Source organism: Lacerta agilis, chromosome 11 (assembly GCF_009819535.1).
Source record: "Lacerta agilis isolate rLacAgi1 chromosome 11, rLacAgi1.pri, whole genome shotgun sequence".
NCBI lineage: Eukaryota > Metazoa > Chordata > Lepidosauria > Squamata > Lacertidae > Lacerta > Lacerta agilis.
This window is the reverse complement of record NC_046322.1, coordinates 50,007,587-50,027,456: the sequence shown is the minus strand read 5'-3', so window position 1 is coordinate 50,027,456 and position 19,870 is coordinate 50,007,587.

Here is a 19,870-nt window from a genome sequence, read left to right as displayed (position 1 = left end):
ATGTCATAAAGCAAAAATCACACCAAACTTGGAGCCTTGCTTGAATGAGCAATGCAAGATTCCTCTGCCCAGTCTTGGGGATTCCCCACTCCCACTGAGACATGGCTCGCAAAAGTTCAATTACAACCCCAGAACATTAAGGAAAGTATGGCAGTTGGAGTTGAAGGGTTGGTTGTGGCAACCTGAAAGGGACTACATATTGAATGAGCAGGAACAGACAACCCCTTTTGGACCCAAAAATATTGTGTATTAAGTTAACTGCAAATCTATTTTGAGAGATGCTTTTGTACATCTTTGTGTTTAGAGAATGACTCATGAAGGCACTAACTTCCATCATGGGATCTGGCATGTGAATCACTCCCATGAATTACTAAGAATTGTGTAGAGAAGGGATTGCAACCGGTATGTGAAGCTTCAGCATTCTCAGTTACTAGTGCAAATCAACCCCAAATGTTGTTTAGCATTTAATTACAGCATGTTGGACGCATAGGTTTAGCTGACACCAGTCAGGCCATTCAACCTCTTAAACAGCATTGCGCTGGGGAAAGGGGGTTTCTTTTCTTTTCTGTAATTTAGCATAAAGCAGCCTTGCCACTAATGCCTTATAAAAAAGCATGGTTAGACCAGCTCATTAGGACTTGCTGAGCACTGATGGTGACTTTGCATGGCAGGGGAAACAGGGCATCTTCTTCTTCTCTCCCAGCCTAATGTTCCTCCCACCAGCTGCTATGACGTGGGTGGCACTGTGGTCTAAACCACCGAGCCTCTTGGGCTTGCTGATCAGAAGGTCGGCAGTTCGAATCCCCATGACTGAGTGAGCTCCTGTTGCTCTGTCCCAGCTCCTGCCAACCTAGCAGTTCGAAAGCATGCCAGTGCAAGTAGATAAATAGGTACCGCCGCAGCAGGAAGGTAAATGGCATTTCCGTGTGCTCAGGCCTCCATCACAGTGTTTAACGGTGTTTCTGTGCATTCTGGTTTCTGTCACAGTGTCCTGTTGTGCCAGAAGCTACTCTTAGGTCCATCATGAGACGCCCGCCAGCTTTCAACCATGGATACCAGCACCCTTGAAGCAAGCAAGCTTGCCTTATTATTGCTCCCAAGTATCCCACTGCCAGAGGATTGCCTCTTTCCATTCACCAGTTTACCTCCTCCAAGTGGAAGAAGAAGAGGAGGAGGAGTTTGGATTTGATATCCCGCTTTTCACTACCCGAAGGAGTCTCAAAGCGGCTAACATTCTCCTTTCCCTTCCTCCCCCACAACAAACACTCTGTGAGGTGAGTGGGGCTGAGAGACTTCAGAGAAGTGTGACTAGCCCAAGGTCACCCAGCAGCTGCATGTGGAGGAGTGGAGACACGAACCCGATTCCCCAGATTATGAGTCTGCCGCTCTTAACCACTACACCAAACTGGCTCCGAAACCTGGGCAGTGCTGAATGTCACATCCATCGCCAGATGTGTCCTGCTGGAAACAGAAAAGGCCTTGTCCCTTGGCCTGCCATTATATCCACTCAGTTGCCAAGTGCTTTTGTGACGTCACAAGAAACCCACAGCCAATGGCAACAGCTGGCATCATCTTCATTGCTTTGAGCCTCACAATGGCGGGTAGACCTATCAGTGATTGTGTGCTTGTTTATTTGGGATGGAGGTGGTGCTGTGGGGCTAAAGCACTGAGCCTCTTGGGCTTGCCGATCAGAAGGTCGACAGTTCAAATCCGCGCGACAGGGTGAGCTCCCATTGCTTTGTCCCAGCTCCTGCCAACCTAACAGATTGAAAGCATGACAGTGCAAGTAGATACATAGGTACCGTGGCGGTGGGAAGGTAAACGGCATTTCCATATGCTCTGGTTTCTGTCACGGTGTTCCGTTGTGCCAGAAGTGGTTTATTCATGCCAGACACATGAGCCAGAAAGCTGTCTGTGGACAAACGCCAGCTCCCTTGGCCTGAAAGCGAGATGAGCACCACAACCCCATAATCGCCTTTGACTGGTCTTAACTATCCAGGGGTCCTTTAACTTTACCTATGAAAATGGTGGCTGCAGATCTACAATTCCTTTTGCTGCAGCCAAGGTTTGCCCCTGGAACCATCACCTCCAGGACTAGTCAGAAGGCTGCAAAAGCATCCCTTGACTGACTTTCAACAGGAGCGCATTGTACGGCAGCAAAATAAATAAATAAATGATCTGATGCCCCTGTGGTGCCTGCCGGATCTTAAATTTAGTTCTGCTAAAGAAGGATAGAAAAGATGCAGCCTAACAGAAACCAGCAAAACTCTGCGGAAAGGATGTTGTAATCAAACTAATGGAAATCATACCGAAGCTTCATACAAATGTAGCATTGTATATACCATGTAGCATTTACTTTTGAGTCTCTTCACGAAAATTATATGATGAGATGATACCAACATTTATAACTAGAGAACATTATGGATTTATGTCACAGATGTATTGTGTCTCAAATATTTAGTGTATTAGTAGTAGTAGTAGTAGTAGTAGTAGTATTTATTGATTTTTATATACTGCCCTATACCCGGGGGCCTCAGGGCCGTTCGCAGAATAAAATCAAGATATAAAACCACAAAATACATAATAAAAATAAAACAACAACCCAATAGCCCCCCCAAAAAAAACACATTTTAAAAGGGCATAAGATGTCAATCAGATCAACCAAAGGCCTGTTTTAAAAGAAACATTTTTGCCTGGCACCTAAAGGTGTATCATGAAGGCGCCAGGTGGACTTCCCTGGGGGAGAACATTCCACAGACAGGGAGCTGCTGCAGAGAAGGCCCTTTTTCATGTTGCCGCCCTCCGGACCTCTCGAGGAGGAGGCACACGAAGGAGGGCCTCAGAAGTTGATCTCAGGGTCTGGGAAAGAGGTGGCCCTTGAGGTATTGCGGTCCTGAGCCGTTTAAGACGTATAAGGTCAAAAGCAGCACTTTGAATTGGGCCTGGTAGGCAGTGCAGTGGAACCAGGATCCATGTAATATGCTCAAACAATCTTCCTCCGGTGAGCAACCTGGCCGCTGAATTCTGCACTAGCTGAAGTTTCCAAACCTCCTTCAGAGGCAGCCCTACATATAACGCATTGCAATAATCTAACCTTGATGTCGCCAGGGCATAGACAACAGTAGTTAGGCTATCCTTGTCCAGATTAGGGTGTAGCTGAGTCACCAGCCAAAGCTGGTATTAGTAGTAGTAGTAGTAGTATTTATTGGTGGGCCACTGAAGCCACCTAGACCTCGAGCGACAACAAAGGATCCAGGAGTACCCCCAAGCAGGGGCGTCGCGGTGGGGGCGGTACGCCCCGGGTGACGGGAGGGTGGGGGTGACAAGCAGTGGCCCTTCCTGCCACTCCCACGCACCGCCGCTCTCTCCCTCACCCTGGGAGCGGCAGCGCACGGCCCAATGACTGAGTGCACCTGAGCGACATTTCGCGCAGGCGCACTCTGCCGTCGGACCGCCGCTTCCACGGCCTCCTTTTGAGCTGCAGAGCGAAAAGGCGGCTTGTGAGGCTGCCGTGCGTGATCAGTATTGAAATGACTGAAGGTAACCAACTTTCTCAGTAAATCCCCTAACAAAAATGACTCCTAGCGTTACCGAATAAGAAGACATACGGCTAGAAATAGCATTCATTGCATACAGCCAACTGCAAATTGACCTAGTCTAACAGTTGTTAATAGGATTAAACAGAGCATCAGTCCACATCTGGAACACTGCTAGAGCCAAATGGGTACTGTTTGTACTCTAATGTATATTTACTAGTAGCAAGCCGAAATAAATTGATGGTTACATTGTAAATGAACCCAGTGTACATGAGGCAATACTTGTTTACTGGTGCTGCTGAGTGTGAAGAAACATCAAACATTGCACAATAACTGCACAGAAGGAAAAAGTAAAGACTGTATCTATTGATATCCGCTCTCTACTTCCCCAGGCGTGAGAAATTTCCTTTTGGATAAGAAAGCACAAGGGACATGTTTGTGATACCTACAAAATATACATATAAGAGAGCATCCAGACTGACGACACTTAAGTTGCAAAGTAGCAACAGCACCCCAACACGCAAAGCGCTGCCTAATATTGGCCATCACCAATTTAAGCAGTTCAAGCTTTAGTCGATGAATCTGCTGATTCAAGTTTGCAGTTTAGTTTTTTCTCTGGCAGAGGCAGAAATTAAAAAGAGTAAAATAAGGCATTATTCAGCGGGTAGAGATTTGGTGTTCAGCCCTCCTTTAAACAAACTCCTATTTTACCTCAGCCTCTAGCCACCTGCTGGATTGTTGTTGTTGTTCAGTCGTTCAGTCGTGTCCGACTCTTCATGACCCCATGGACCAGAGCACGCCAGGCACGCCTATCTTTCACTGCCTCCCGCAGTTCGGCCAAACTCATGTTAGTAGCTTCGAGAACACTGTCCAACCATCTCATCCTCTGTCGTCCTCTTCTCCTTGTGCCCTCCATCTTTCCCAACATCAGGGTCTTTTCCAGGGAGTCTTCTCTTCTCATGAGGTGGCCAAAGTACTGGAGCCTCAACTTCAGGATCTGTCCTTCTAGTGAGCACTCAGGGCCGATTTCCTTCAGAATGGATAGGTTTGATCTTCTTGCAGTCCATGGGACTCTCAAGAGTCTCCTCCAGCACCATAATTCAAAAGCATCAATTCTTCGGCGGACCTTTGTCGGCAAGGTGATGTCTTTGCTTTTTAAGATGCTGTCTAGGTTTGTCATTGCTTTTCTCCCAAGAAGCAGGCGTCTTCTAATTTCGTGACTGCTGTCACCATCTGCAGTGATCATGGAACCCAAGATCATGGAACCTGCTGGATTAGCGTGTGCTGAATTTTTCAACTTTCAAATTCCAAAAATGATGGGTGCTAAAAAGTTTGTATCATGACTTGGGAATTCAAAAGGTATTTTAGTTAAATTGATATAATTTAGTGTTGCTTGGTAAGTAAAATGTGCATAAAAATCATTAAAAATGATTGCAAAGTACTCACATGCATTTATTTATTTATTTATTTATTTATTTATTTATTAGCATTACCTGACCTTTCCAGAAGGTAAAATTAACATTCTTTGGTTTTCCAAAAGCAGTTTGTGTGCTTCTTCTCCAAACATTGACTTACCAAGCTAAATACTGTCCAATCACAAATATAATAGCAGATTTGAATTCCTCACACCCAGAAAAAAAAAATATATTTAACACCCCTTATGGGAGAAATTTGCAAAAAATTAAGTTTCACCCCCTAAATGTGATGGGCAACGCTGATGTTGTCACCAGAGGGTCAGTAGTTTTTAACATTTAACGTGGCAGTGGTGAATTGTGTCTGGTTATTAAAGTTGTATGTTTGCTTTTCATTGGTCCACCCTGAATTTACAAACCTTTAAACCTCACAAATCATTTAGCCATGTAATTCTCTGGGAATTACAAACTCAGGCGCACAAAGGTTTTCATCGCTCAACTGCAGTAATTAAGTGCTTTTGAATTTGCACCTAAATGTTTGGCTTTCTTTCACCCTTGACCACTGGAGTAAGGAAAGCAATTTGTCTAATGACGCTAGATGTGTGGAATAATTTTAAAAGAACAAACTCATTTAATAACATTTGTTTATAAGCCAGCTATGGCGGGGAGAGCAAAGAGATTGGCTTTTAAACTACAATAGTGGCCAGATCATTTGCTGGTAGCAGAGGCGGTTTTAGGGTAGCATGACTGGTTCAGCTGCACTTGGTCGTGGTGCCACAGGGGGCGCCACAAGCACAATGTCAAATTTTAGCATCACACAGAACACAGCTTTGAGAAATTTGAGAGCCCAAAGCCCACCACTGCTGAAAGCTATGGGTGCCATTCAGCAGGAAGTCCCCCTGGAATAACACTTCAGGAAATCATCCCAGGATATTCTAAATTATATACCCTCTTGAATTATATACCCAGCACATGGAACCTTACAAAAGGACAATACGAGTGGACGCTCCATGCCCTTACCACAGCAAAAAGACTGATACTGATGAACTGGAAAAATAATGCGTCTCCCTTCAACGATTGGATTGAAGATTTATACAAACTCGCAACATATGAGCAACTTGCATATAAACGCAGACTTGCCATGGACAAACTCAATGATATTTGGAATTCATTCTTACAAACACTGTAATAGGTTAAGATCTGGTGAAGTACAATAACAACTGTAAAGTATACAGTTTTGGGTCCCCCCCCCTCCTTTATTTTCCCTTCTACACACGTGCTGTTTCTTTTCTCTCTCTCTCTCTCTCTCTCTTATTTACGTCTCACCCTGTTTAGTGCACATATAATTATGTACTTTTTGAACTTTCATTAAAGATGTCTGATTTTTATTATTATTATTATTTAAAGAAATCATCCCTGGACACTTCCAAGCACTAGTCATTGAGGACACCATCCCAGGATACCCCCGATTTGACTTTCACAGCATTACCCATGATTATTAACAAGCCAGAATGACTTTGTACTCCTGGAGCTTGGGTGTTAGTGAGTAGCTTACCCCAGCCCTATTTACATGTTCATTTGAATGTGCCTACAGGAGGCGGGCAGCATTGCGGCCACTTGTGTCTGTTGCTGCCTTGTGCGCACATTTGGCCAAAGTTAGGAAAGCGTCTCCGTATGTTCAAATTGTGCCTGCACAGACTGCAGTCCTGAGATCAGGAACCCTGCAAAAATTCCCCGATGGTGCAGATGAAGGCGACATGTGTACAGTTTGGGCATATGAAATCTCTTTCGCACCTTCCACTAAATGTGCACCTGGGCCAGGGCCAGCAAAAGCAATCTGATCCCCAGACTTAAATTCAGATGAATGTGTCAAGAGAAATCTGGAACTCGTAACAAATGTGATAGAATTGTCAAGCTGGCTAGGAAGCTCTGGTGCCAAACCAAACTGATTTCCACAGGGATGAAACCAGTAAAGGGTGTTTCTGTGCCTTGGTCTTGCATTTTGTGTCCCTCAGAATTTTTGGCATGAAACATCTTAGATTGGCATTGATAAATTATATATATATATATATATATATATATATATATATATATATATATATATATATATAATGCAAGCTTTGCATTGTCTCCAATTTATCTTGAAATGTTTCTCTCTTTCTTTAGCAAGATTAGGTTGCATGAACACCATACCTTTAAAGTACTGTACACGGCTTTCTCCAAAGAATCACGAGAACTGTAGTTTACTCCTCAGAGAGCTACAATTCCTAGTACCCTTAACCAGTGGCATAGCGTGAGGCCCACAAGGGTGGTTCCCTCAGTGCAAAATTGTTAGGAGCGCAAAAAATAGACACCCAATGCTGACTCTGTGCGCTTCCATCACTGGGCTCCATTGAAAACGGCTTCTCCATGCAAACCAGTAAGTGATCTTCCCAGACAACAAAACAACTCTTCTTATCTTTGCAGCTGCAATCTCCTGGGTGATACAGATGCCATTAGGCAGTTGAATGTGCATGAATACTCTGTCCATTTATCCCCCTCCCCCCCCCACGTCTGCATGGCCCCGAACACTGGCAAACCATGCTACGCCACTATCTATAGTTCCTAGGATTCTTAGGGGGGTGTCATGTGTTTTGAATGTATGGTGTTTCCACAGCCTTATTCAGACAACATATCCATGTTTATGGATTGTGGAAGAGCAGGCTCATGCATGTGCTGACACACACACACGCACACTGATACTTATACTTCCATTAGAAACTGTATGCTGTATGTTATATCGATGGTGCCTAGCACTGAGTAAATTGGCAAAAATGTATAGATCAAGATCAAATAGTGTTGGAAATGTAAAGAGAAAGGTTATTTTTATCATATTTGGTTGGTGGTCTTGTTAATAATAATAATAATAATAATAATAATAATAATAATAATAATAATTTTTTATTTATACCCCACCCTTCCCAGCCAAAAAAGCAGGCTCAGGGCGGCTAACATCAATTAAAATCACAGCAAAAAAACCCATAAAAAACGTAAAAACGATCCATTTAAAATAACAGATTAAAATACAAATTTAAAAATTCAATTAAAACTGCAGGTCTCAATTTCAAAATAACCCACCAATAAAAGATGAAGCATAAATATTAAACAGAAACCAACCCAAAGGCCAGGTGGAACAGCTCCGTCTTGCAGGCCCTGCGGAAAGATGCCAAATCCCGCAGGGCCCTGGTCTCTTGTGATAGACTGTTCCACCAAGTCGGGGCCAATATTGAAAAGGCCCTAGCCCTAGTTGAGGCCAACCTAGCGTCTTTGTTGCTCGGGACCTCCAAAAGATTATTATTTGAGGACCTTAAGGTCCTACATGGGACATACCAGGAGAGGCGGTCCCTTAAGTACGAGGGTCCTAAGCCACATAAAGCTTACTGGGAAATGATATATAATGAATTGAAAGAGATGTTTAAAATAATGTTTGTTAAAAAAAAACCAGAAGCCTTTGTATTGGGAATTACAGTCGTACCTCATGTTGCGTTCGCTGTGGGTTGCAAACGGCGCAGGTTACGAAGGCGCCAAACCCGGATGTACTGGACCAGGTTACTTCCAGGTTCGGCAGTTTGCACATGCACAGACTCGTTAAATGACGTCACGGACATGCGCAGAAACGCTGGATTGCAACCCGCGCATGCGCAGAAGCGGGGCTGTGGGTTGCGGACTGCTCATGATGCGAACAGGGTTCCGGAACGGATCCCATTCGCATCCAGAGGTACCACTGTATAGGGACAGAACTACGCAAACTGTATAGAAATTTATTCATGTATGCGACTACAGCGGCAAGAATGTTACTTGCCCAAAAATGGAAAGAGGAAGAAGTCCCAGCAAAAGAAGAATGGATACAAAAATTTACGGAATACGCAGAAATGGCAAAACTTACCGGAAAAATAAGAAATCAAGGTAGCAAACTTTTTAAAAAGGAATGGAAATGGTTTATTGAGTATTTACAAATGAACTGTAAACAGATAAGAACATGGGCAGGATTATTGTAATAACCTGTAGTTTTATAATACAGTGGTACATCTGGTTAAGTACTTAATTCGTTCTGGAGGTCCGTTCTTAACCTGAAACTGTTCTTAACCTGAAGCACCACTTTAGCCATTGGGACCTCCCGCTGCCACTGTGCCGCCAGAGCACAATTTCTGTTCTCATCCTGAAGCAAAGTTCTTAACCTGAAGCTTTATTTCTGGGTTTGCGGAGACTGTAACCTGAAGTGTATGTAACCTGAAGCGTATGTAACCCGAGGTACCACTGTATATTTAAAGCAGATGAATAAATGAGCAAATTAAGTTAATTGGGAATATGCAGGAAATATATGAAATAAATTTAAGGAAGAAAGGGGGGGGGAAGAAAGTCGAGTTTTGAAATGTCAAAATGATTGTAAAATTATTGAAATGTGTAAAGCTGAAAATCAGGAAGGAAGGAAAACAAACAAACAAACAAACAAACAAACTGTATGCTGTGCTCACAGCTTTGGACAAACCTGTCATCACTCTTCTTATCCCCGCCCCCATCACTGCATTCATTTCCACAGAAACATTATCTGTATTGGGGTAGCATAAAATGAATCAACCTGATTCACTTTGAAGTAACACTATGTATATGACAAACTTTCATAGGACTTTATGCTTGATGTACCTAAGATCCAGAGCTCAGTTTGAGTCAGAGCTCTCTGTTACTTATAAACAGAGAATTGTAGAGTTGGAAGGGACCACAAGGGTCATCGAGTTGAACCTCCTGCAATGCAGGAAACATTTGCCCAATGTGGGGTTTGAACCCATAACCCTGAGATCAAGAGTCTCATGCTCTACCGACTGAGCTATCTCAGTAGCTTGCTTTTGGGTGTCAATGTTTCGGAAGTGAGACTGAAAAATGAACGTGGGATTGAATTGGAACTTGTTCACTGAATACCCACCGTCACCTATCTGATCAGGGATGAAAGATTGGGGAGAAATGATGCTGGATCAGAGGGCATGACTTCGCAGCAGTTTTGATACCCCGGGTGTTTGGGAAATGAAGCACCACACAACTACTGCTTCCGCTGCTCTTTTTGTGTAATGCCAGTGGTGTGCTTTGAACAGAGGAATGGCACAATCCTTGCCCAATGAGCAATATAAGACAGGGACGCGGGTAATGCTATGGTCTAAACCACTGAGCCTCTTGGGCTTGCTGATTGGAAGGTCGGAGCTTTGAATCCCCATGACGAAGTGAGCTCCCATTGCTCTGTCCCAGCTCCTGCCAACCTAGCAGTTCAAAAGCACACCAGTGTGAGTAGATAAATAGGTACCGCTGTGGCAGGAAGGTAAACGGTGTTTCTGTGCGCTCTGGTTTCTGTCACGGTGTCCTGTTGTGTCAGAAGCTACTGTTAGGTCCATCATGAGATGCCCACCAGCTTCCAACCATGGATACCAGCACCCTTGAAGCAAGCAAACTTGCCTTATTATCGCTCCCTAGCATCCCACTGCCAGAGGATTGCCTCCTTCCATTGACCAGTTTGCCTCCCGCAAGTGGAAGAAACCTGGGCAGTGCTGAATGTCACATCCATTGCCAGGTATGTCCTGTTGGAAATAAAAAAAGGGCTTTCCCCTTGGCCTGCCTTTATATCCACTCAGTTGCCAAGTGCTTTTGTGACATCACAAGAAACCCACAGCCAATGGCAACAGCTGGGGAGGCATCATTGCTTTGAGCCTCACAGTGGCCGGTGGACCTATCAGTGATTGTGTGCTTGTTTATTTGGGATGGAGGTGGCGCTGTGGGGCTAAAGCACTGAGCCTCTTGGGCTTGACAATCAGAAGGTCAGCAGTTCGAATCCGCGCAACAGGGTGAGCTCCCGTTGCTTTGTCCCAGCTCCTGCCAACCTAACAGATTGAAAGCATGCCAGTGCAAGTAGATACATAGGTACCGTGGTGGTGGGAAGGTAAACGGCATTTCCATATGCTGTGGTTTCTGTCACGGTGTTCCGTTGTGCCAGAAGCGGTTATACATGCTGGCCACATGACATAGCTGTCAACCTTCCCTTTTTTTGCGGGAATTTCCCACAAAAAAGGGAAGGTTGACAGCTATGCCACATGACCCGGAAAGCTGTCTGTGGACAAATATCAGCTCCCTTGGCCTGAAAGCAAGATGAGCGCCACAACCCCATAGTCGCCTTTGACTGGACTTAACCATCCAGGGGTCCTTTACCTTTAACTTTACCTATAAGACAGGGATGGAGGAGGGCCCTGAAACACACTCACTTAGTGGAGGAGAAGCAGTTTAGGAAGGGTTAATGTGGCCCTCGAAAGAATTTCCTATAGGAATCCATCTGGATGGAAAGGCATTTGAGATTGCCTAGCAAAAACAAGCGGGAAGGCTGGTTCCAACTAAAAGTGGAAGCGAGGCTGCCATAGATCCAGAAGCAATCTGACAGACTTGTTTACTTTCTTTTTTTCCTTTTGGTTTAACTGATTCATTTAATTTTGTTCAATATTTTGCTGGCAGTGTAGTGGCACCGCTCCATTTTCTTCAGTCTGTGACTCAGAGGAAGTGCTGGGAATAGAGATGGAAAGAACCCAAAAAGCTATACAGTGGGTAGATAGTATTTGTTTGTGTGTGTGTGTGTGTGTGTGTGTCTTCATCCCCACCATTAGATTAGAGGCAGAGAATGAGGATGGGCATCTAGGGTCCCTTGTGCCCTTAGCAAGGAACTGTATTGGTGCCCCCCAATGAAAAAAAAAATACTTTACCACAAGAGCCACAGTAGAAATTACTGGTGGAAATGTAAGATAGTAAAATAATTTTGGGAAATGATATATAATGAGTTGAAAAAAAATTGTTTAAAATAACTTTTTCAAAACCCGAAGCCTTCCTTTTAGGAATTCTAGGTGCCAAAATCCCAAGGGAGCAGAAAAGACTATTTATGTATGTGACCATGGCTGCGTGGATGTTATTGGCCCACAGATGGAAAGAAGATAAAAGTCCCTACCAGAGAAGAATGGCAGATCAAGTTGATGGATTATGCCGAAATGGCAAAAATGACCGTAAGAATCAGAAATCAGGAAGACCAAAGTTTTAATAAGGAATGGGGGAAAATTATAATTTATCTTAAAAACCGTTGTAAACAGTTAAAATCGTTAGTAAGATTGGAACGCTTGTAGTTTAATGGTGAATTTTGGACACAATGGAGAGGTAGAAGATTTGGATTATCATAAAAGATGCAGGAGGAAATGATTCACAATACGACCGACAAAGGAGAGGGGGGAAGTCCAGGGTGAGCGATTTTCTGCAATTCCCTCTTTTAAAAAGCTCAGCAACTCTGGAAAATGTCCCCCCTTTTTCTTAATTTGGAGTCCCCAAATTATACACGGGGGCGTGCTATACATGGAAAAATACGGTATTTTTTTAAAAGGTTCCTGAAGTAATTTTTCAAGTATCAAATTTAGAACAGGGTTCATTATTGCACTCACTGCAGTAACTGTTATGTAAGGAGATTTCTGCTTGATGTTCTACAGCCACTGGAAAAATAATGCTGCTTTTTTTTTTAAAGCACCCTCTCAAATAGCCTTCATCAGTTTAAAGGGACCCCTTACCATCAGGTCCAGTCATGTCCGACTCTGGGGTTGCGGCGCTCATCTCGCTCCATAGGCCGAGGGAGCCGGCGTTTGTTCGCAGATAGCTTCCGGGTCATGTGGCCAGCATGACTAAGCCGCTTCTGGCAAACCAGAGCAGCGCACGGAAACGCCGTTTACCTTCCCGCTGGAGCGGTACCTATTTATCTACTTGCACTTTGACGTGCTTTCGAACTGCTAGGTGGGCAGGAGCTGGGACCGAGCAACAGGAGCTCACTCGGTGGCAGGGATTCGAACCGCCGACCTTCTGATCAGCAAGCCCTAGGCTCTGTGGTTTAACCTAACGCCAAATGTTTTGGACTACAAGTCCCATCAGCCCCAGTCAGCATGCGGTCCATTTCCAAACCTAAGGGAATCTACCTCTTCTTAGATATATGTGACCACTATTTGTCTAGAGATTTCATGTCCAACAATGACTCTATTCTGCTGATCAGCAAACCAGTAGATTGCTAACATCCCCGCTATTTTTCCTTTGGCACCAGACACTTCAGATCACTCTGCATGGCATTGTGGTTTCTGGTATTTGCATATAATCACCTGTACATGTTGCGTTCCATTAAATGCCCCCTTGGTGTGTACCGGTAATTTCCCCTCTGACACTTTCGCTCCCCTTAATTTCCTTGCGCTCGTTGCCAGAGGACACAACACATTGAAGAACATCATCTCTGATGAATGAGTCATTTGGAACCAGATGTTCCTCAGCACCTATCAGGTTTCCTCCAGAGAGCCACAAAATTGGGAGCATCGTTTAAATCGCCATATGTTGTCATTATCAATAGGCTTCGGTCAGGTTCAACCTGTCTCAAGTTGGCTAACAAAATATATCTGTGAATTCTCAAAATAGGTGCAGAGAGCTGGTTTGAAACACTCACTGTAGTACCGTACCAGTGTGGAATCAGAGTGTCTAAAGGTGCTTACAGGTAATCATTTAATACGTTAATACGAAGGGATGTCATTAATATTGCAGTTGTTGTATAAGCGATTGCTATTTTGACTGGAGGGTGATTGAGACGAATAAGATTTTGGGATGCAGAAATAAAGTAAATCATCCAACCATCAATTCTAGCACGTGGGAGGCCACCTAAATTAAATTCTATAATTTGGCATTTGAATGATTGGGATTAGTAATTGTATTATAATCTGGCATTGTTAAAATGAGGCTATCTTTGGATTGTTGTAATTGAAAAAAAATAAAAATTATTGTTAAAAAAAAAGTTGCTTACAGATGAGGGCTTAATATTGTAAATGAGTTGCTCAGGTATTGCAAACAGTTAATTTGCAATGGGTTATTCATCAGATTTCCCCTGGAAAGGGAAAATCCAGATTTTAATTTTGTTGCTCTTGGGAGGTGCTCTGGTATTGTGTGGGCACTGCAAAAAAAAAACTTGTCTGTACGAAGAGCCCACAATAAACAACCATCTGGAAGCACCTAAACTCATAAGTCCAAGCCTTTTCATGTCCTCATCAACCTCCAAAACAAATGCAGCAATGGAAGAAAGAAATCAAGTTGGTCCTCTCCCCCCCACCGCCCCCGAGAACATCTATGACATTCACACAGTAAGACCAGACAATGGTTTCTATATGTTGTGCATGCAGAGATTTTATTATTTATTAATTTATATCCCACTTAATACGAAATTAGGCTTCTAAGCCATTTAGAAGCACAAAAACTAACTGCACAAACATTAAAATATAACTGTTCATAATTAAAATAATAAAGCAGTAAATACACAATACAGTACAAGGATTAGGGCAATCAGCGCCACAGCTCCATCCTCAGGTGCTGGGACCAGGCCAGCTTTGAGGGGTTGTGGAGAAGACATTAAAAATAATTATAATGACTAGAAATGCGATTATTTAACTGTGTGAACTGGCAGATGTGCTTGCTGGTGAACAGATGCTGTCTGCTGCTGATAATAATCTTTTGCCTGGGGGGGGGGGGAAATACAGCATCCTGCTTTTCTTCCTTGGGTGTGTGTGTCCGGGGTTGGCCTGTTCCTTAGTAAAAGAAATAGTGAATGACATATGCATTTTTGAACATGCACAATGTGGAACATCATAACACAGTGTGACATCATAACACAGATAGCGGAAATATGTAAACAGCAATAATGACGCCATAAATGGGCTCTAGGGTTTTTGAAAATTAAATTGACATTATAACTTATCTTAGAGACAGTTGTAAACAGACAAAATTGCCAGTAGGATTGGAATATCTCTTGTAGTTTAATGGTGAGTTTTGGACACAATGGAGAGGTAAAAGATTTGCATTGTTATAAAAGATGCAGGAGGAAACGATTAACAATAGGACCCACAAAGGGGAGGAGGGAAGTCCAAGAGATTCCTTGGAAACTTGTTTTTTATGTTGTATGTTGGACATGTCACTGTAAAATTTTGATGTGAAAAACCAAATAAATAAATTTAATAAAGAAAATTAAATTGACAATTGTTCCATGTCCTATAGATGCATTCTGTCTGGGGGAGAATACTAGTGTGAGTGAGCTGTGAACCACTTCTGTTCTATTTGAACATAGACATCATTTATCTGAGTTTAACTAAATTTGGCTAAACGGGAAGATCTGGCTTTAGTTAGGCTGGAGTCCAGTCCACAAACCACCTAAATGTGTGTTGAACAGTAGCACATGCACACACACACAAACACACACACACACGAAAGTTCATACCAATAACAAACTTAGTTGGTCTCTAAGGCAGTGTTTTTCAACCTTTTTTGGGCAAAGGCACACTTGTTTCATGAAAAAAATCATGAGGCACACCACCATTAGAAAATGTTAAAAAAAATAACTCTGTGCCTATATTGACTATATATAAAGTAATTTTTCAATTTTTCCCACGGCACACCAGGCAACATCTTGCGGCACACTAGTGTGCCGCGGAACAGTGGTTGAAAAACACTGCTCTAAGGTGCTACTTGAATGAATTTTTTATTTTTGTTTCGACTACGGCAGACCAACACGGCTACCTACCTGTAACTAGCGCACACACACACACACACACACACACACACAAACAGAGAGAGAGAGAGAAACCCATCCCAGTTTCTGCCAAACAAATCCAAATCCAGAAGTTGGGCTGAGGTGGGAGGCAGAGGAAATGGATACCGCAAACATAAACAATTACCAGTACGTGCATTTGGTCAAAGGTATTTTGGTCCATATATCAGACACAGGGACTATCCTGAGCCAGACCGATGGTCCATTTAACCCAGAACTTTCAAACAAATCTGTACATGATGGTCCAAGTATGAATCTGTGGCCTGACACTGATATCAAACAACGTTGTTATTCTCTGACAGAGAGAAACGGGGCTCTTTGTCGATGTTGCTGATCTCTAGAAGTACGAGCAGATTTCCTCCAACTTTTTCATCCTAGCAGTATGGATGGAAATGTCCTCTTTACAGACAGAGAACTACGTGGTTCAGTGTTACGATGTGGAAGTACTCCTATGCCATGCTGCACCTTGCGACTGCTCTAAGCATGGAGGTGACCAGGTGGCACCCAAACATTGTTTGCAGACATGACACTACATTATCTAACAGCTCCGCTGCCGGGATGGACCAAGACATTTGCTGCTTGAAGGAGCCAATGGAGCTCTGTCTTCCCACACCGAGTCAAGGTTCATGACATCTGAGGCCAATCCAATTATTTTGGCACTTGAGGTAGAAAATTGCACAAGCTCCTCTCCTCCTCCCTGGCAGTAAAAATACAACAGTAATTCAATAACAAACATTTTGCTGGCCTTTTCATGTCACCTAAAACTTGCCGTCTGAGGAGGCTGTCTCTGCTTAATAGTAGGGCCGGCCCTGCTCACCTAGAAAGCATAGGTCAGACGTCAGCAAACTTATTCAGCAGGGGGCCGGTCCACTGTCCCTCAGACCTTCAGGGGGAATGGACTATATTCGGGGGGGGGGGCGGCGGAATGAACAAATTCCTATGCCCCACAAATAACCCAGAGATGCATTTTAAATAAAAGCACACATTCTAATCATGTGAAAACACCAGGCAGGCCCCACAAATAACCCAGAGATGCATTTTAAATAAATGACACATTCTACTCCTGTAAAAACACACTGATTCCCGGACCATCCGCGGGCCAGATTTAGAAGGCAATTGTACCGGATCTGGCCCTCGGGCCTTAGTTTGCCTACCCATGGCATAGGTGACCTGGAATTCTATCCAGGTAAGTTTTTCAAGTTGGTAAAGGAGGGATGAATTGTTCCACCCTTTCTCTGCCAGCCCACTTGATTTCCATGGTAGCTGCAGAGGAAGGATAGCATCTTCCACCTCAACTAATAGTTGGGAGGAGGGAATGAATCACACACTCCTCCATTAGTTGACTTGGTAGAAGGCAATTCTTGTAAGTGGCACTAGCCTCTGTAAACACCCTGGAAACGAAGCTACTGGGCTTTTAGCAGGCTGGCAATTTTTTTGAGTAGGCTAGCAACTCTGTGGGCTTATGTACAAGGCTGCCCTAAAATAATGCAGCTCCACCCACTCCTAGGCATTTTTCAGGATTACCGCCATGCTGCTCATATCGTATTTGATTCGGGCTTCAGATTTTAAGATACAAAACACATTTAAGCACCGAGCTACAGCTCTTCTCCAGTTGGGATACATTTTAAAAATAGAACCATAGGACTACAAGATAGCAGACAGTCATCGCCAACTGCCTGCTAGAAAGCAGCACATCTCGCCCATCAATCCAGCCTGATTAAACCACTTGACCCAGATCACCGTGCACCAGAATCAGGATGCAGAAGCAAACAACAGACATCATCTCACACCAACTGTGAACAGTGATTAGTTTGTATGTGCCATGCTGGCTGTAGCTCCACAGCTGAGTTAAACAGTTTGTACTGTCTCATTTCAACTGACGAAAGGATATAAATTGGCTCCTGACTCCTGTTGTTTTGTTTTGCTTTGCTTTCCCTGCATGCAGACTCTGCGCTTCCAACCACAAGTGATCAAAAACAGAGTTCAAGATACAACGTCCCCCCCCACAAAAAAAAAATGGAATGCTCCTCTCTCTTTTTTGAGAGAGTTTATGTATTTTTCTAAGGCTTTGCTTGAACGATGCTGACTAGTTTTTATATGGAGTGCTCCTTGACAGTAGCCAGTGTTCCTCTTCCACTAACACAAGAGACGTCCACTTGTGGAGTGAAGCAGATTTGCGGGAGGGTGTGGAGATTAGCAGCCAAATCTAAGAAATGCATATTCTTGCTAGTTAGCATGAGAAGGGGCTCAGTCCACAGAGCTGTATTGTTGACAGGCAAAAACTCAGACCATAGAAACACAATTGGTAGAGAGGGCTCTGTGTGATGTCATTTCCCCTCCTCTCCTGGAGAGGAAGGAGCATATAGTACTTCTTCTTGTTTTCTCTTTTCTTTTGAGCAGCTGTGAGTGTTCTGTGCTTGCCCCCAGCTTCAGGCACAAGCTGCTTATACTGTAAATATAATGTTAGGGCTGTTTCAGATGTTGCTCGGCACTCAAGACACAGAAAAAGCTGAAAAGCTATCTCTTTATTGAAGAAAACAGCATACAAGGCAGCAATGCCTACAAACAGGACTGGCCCCTGTAAAACAGTTGTCAAGACTGAAGGTCTTTGAATTCTACTTCCCTCTAAGTCTCCTCCCTATCCGGATGTTTTCCAAGCAGCCTCAAACTACACCAGGGGGTGGGATCTGTGCCCATTGCTCTGCTACACCATGGGTAGGCAAACTAAGGCCCAGGGGCTGGATCTGGCCCAATTGCCTTCTAAATCTGGCCTGCGGATGGTCTGGGAATCAGCGTGTTTTTACATGAGCAGGATGTGTGCTTTTATTTAAAATTCATCTCTGAGTTATTTGTGGGGCATAGGAATTCGTTCATTTTCCCCCCAAAATAAAGTCTGGACCCCCCCCAAAAAAGGTCTGAGGGACAGTGGACCGTCCCCCTGCTGAAAAAGTTTGCTGACCCCTGTGCTACACACATAGTCCACTGTGGTCCTTGGAGACAAAGGGGTAGGGGAGTTTAGTACAGTAGGAGTAACAAGCGCCTGCGATGCTTCTGCAGCATCTGTCCACCCTCCTCTGCTTCATCAGCTGACTCTGAACTGCTTTCTGCACCTGGCTCCTCTTGCTCTCTAAAGCCTGTTGCCTCTTCAGCATTCAACCATTCCTCTCTTCCTTCTCATTCTGAACTGTCCTCAGTGTCCCCCCACCACTTCCCGGGCTCTAAGCCTTCCTCCTCAGAGGCTCCGCTAGAGGGTTCCCCGGCTGGTGCCTCCTAACATCTAGCCAATCCCTGACATGTAAGTATTTTGCCTGCATAGTTTTTACTGCTGCCATTGCAACGCACCAGTTCATGATTATAAAGTAGGCAAATCTTATTTTTGTTGCCTCATTATTTGTTAAGCAGGGGAAGAAGGGGGAAGCCAGAATCCTTCGTTAGCTGGTCTTGCTGAATGTTACAATGGGTTTTTTTTTAGCCTTATTCCTGTGCTTTCAATTTTGCTGCCTAGGATGGGATTTTGAAACTCTATTCAACCCATACACATGGGTGCCTGGAGGGATAAATTGCAATTAATATATTCTCCCCTACCCTTTAAAAGCGAGATGAGTGCCGCAACCCCATAGTCGCCTTTGACTGGATTTAACCGTCCAGGGGGTTCTACCACTTGAGCAGGAAAGTTGTTTTCAATCTTATCCGGCTGCTAAAGTCAATTTCCAAGCCTTCTCTCTGTGGCGGTGAATCTAGACATGCAACACTGTATGCTTTTGACTCTCCACAGGTAAAACAATCAAACTGCAAACATTTTCAGCCAGTCAGCATTTGAATTGCCTCAGATTGTGACCCTGTCTTCCTTCTGTCATCAGGTGCCGGAATAACGAACTTACAGACTCCTGTAAAGAGGATTAGGTGAGATATTTTCTGTGCTTGCAGGCAAGCCATCTATTAAGGTCTTCGCACAAACCTCGTTTCATGGACATTTGCTATATATATATATATATATATATATATATATATATATATATATATATATATACACATACATACACACACACACACACACACACACACACGTGAAACTTGAAAAATTAGAATATCGTGGAAAGGTTCGTTTCTTTCAGTAATTCAACTCAAAAGGTGAAACTAATATATGAGGTAGACTCATGACATGCAAAGCGAGATATGTCAAGCCTTTATTTGTTATAATTGTGATGATTATGGTGTACAGCTGATGAGAACCCCAAATTAACAATTTCAACTTT